Below are 1,510 nucleotides of genomic sequence, written 5' to 3'. Positions count from 1 at the left end.
CATTTTGCCTGAGACGTGCCATTATTTTCAGATGTGCTAAGCGAGCTTGTTACAGCCCTTGTTTTCTGAAAGAATAAGTCGTTTATTCCCTTTACCTCTAATGCTGCTCTAACTCAGTAGTTCTCAAAAATGTGGTCCCCAGAGCCACAGTAACAGCATCACCTGGTAAGCCCGGTGTCAGAACATCTGGGGTGGGTCCCTGCAAAGTTTAACAAGCCTCCCAGATGATTGTGATGTAAGTTGGACTTCGATACCCACAGGTGTGGCTCACTGCGTCTGTGGTCAGAGGAGGAAGAAGTCAATTTGGTTTGTTGTTGTTTAGCTGTGAAGTCATGTTCTACTGTTTGGGACCCCATGCGCTGTATGTGACCCCATGCATGTGACCGCCAGGCTGCTCTGCCCATGGGATTCTCCAGGCAAGAATACTGGAGTGGGTTGCCGTTTCCTTCTCCAGGGAATTTTCCTGACCCAGGACTTGAACCCGCATCTCCTGCATTACAGGTGGATTTTTTACCACTGAGCCTCCAGGGGAGCCCTTAGTTTGGTTACAAGTAGGGAGAAGACAGTTTAAGAGTGATGATGTCAAATGTATAAAGAAACATTGGTGGCATTCATTAAATAAATCTACTGATTTTTTTTTAAGAAAATATATCTAATTTCTTGTCCTTTGCCATCCACTGTTAGGATACAAGTGTATGTAAGACAGCCCATAAATATCTCAAGGTCCACTGCAGATGTGGACAATCCATGCATGCATGTGAAGTCCCTTCAGCTGTTTCTGACTCTTTGTGACCCTATGGACCATATCCCAGGCTCCTCTGTCCATAGGGCTCTCCAGGCAAGAATACTGGAGTGGGTTGCTATGCCCTCCTCCAGGGAATCTTCCTGACCCAGGGATTGAACCTGAATTTTTTTTTATTTCCTGCATTGGCAGATGGTATTTGTGTGTGTGTGTGTGTGTGTGTGTATTTTTAACCACTAGTGCCATTTGGGAAGCTCAAGGTGAAAGTGTCAGTCCGTGCCTGTGGGCAAAATTCAGTTTGATACATATTTTTGTAAATAAAGTTTTATTAGGATGCAGATACATCCATTCATTTGCATATGTTCCATGGCTGTTTTTAGACAATAATTCCGAGTTGAGCAGTGCAATAAGGACCTTATGGCTGGCAAGGCTGAACACCTTTAATATATGGTGCTTTAATAAAGTTTGCTGACACCAGGTCTAATGTTTCAAGAAAAATGCTTTCTATATACAAGTAGTGATACACAAATGGAGTTGAGGATTAAGTGTACATGCAAGAGTTCTTCTGTCATCCTCTGTTACATTCGTATGGAATTTTTGTTGTGGCAGAAAATTTAGTTTCATGGTATTATTACCATGGACGTGTGCGTACTGTTTGACAAGAAGCACAGTATTTATTGTCCCACCACCTTGGTGTGTGGGGGGCGGGGGAAGAGGGGCTATGCAAACAAATAGAAAAACAGTTGGAAAACTAAGACAGTAAAAAAG

General features: G+C 43.0%; 1 protein-coding gene across 8 annotated transcripts in view; it reads left to right on the top strand.

The window, feature by feature from the left end:
* PARK2 (parkin RBR E3 ubiquitin protein ligase) overlaps positions 1-1,510 on the top strand; it is a 1,245,124-nt gene that overhangs the window by 639,270 nt on the left and 604,344 nt on the right. The gene's annotated exons all lie outside the window — the stretch shown is intronic.

The sequence above is a fragment of the Bison bison genome, unplaced genomic scaffold (assembly GCF_000754665.1).
Source record: "Bison bison bison isolate TAMUID 2011002044 unplaced genomic scaffold, Bison_UMD1.0 scf7180017864065, whole genome shotgun sequence".
NCBI classification, from domain to species: domain Eukaryota; kingdom Metazoa; phylum Chordata; class Mammalia; order Artiodactyla; family Bovidae; genus Bison; species Bison bison.
Note: the sequence above shows the minus strand (reverse complement) of the source record. Positions and strands in the feature narration are given on the sequence as shown.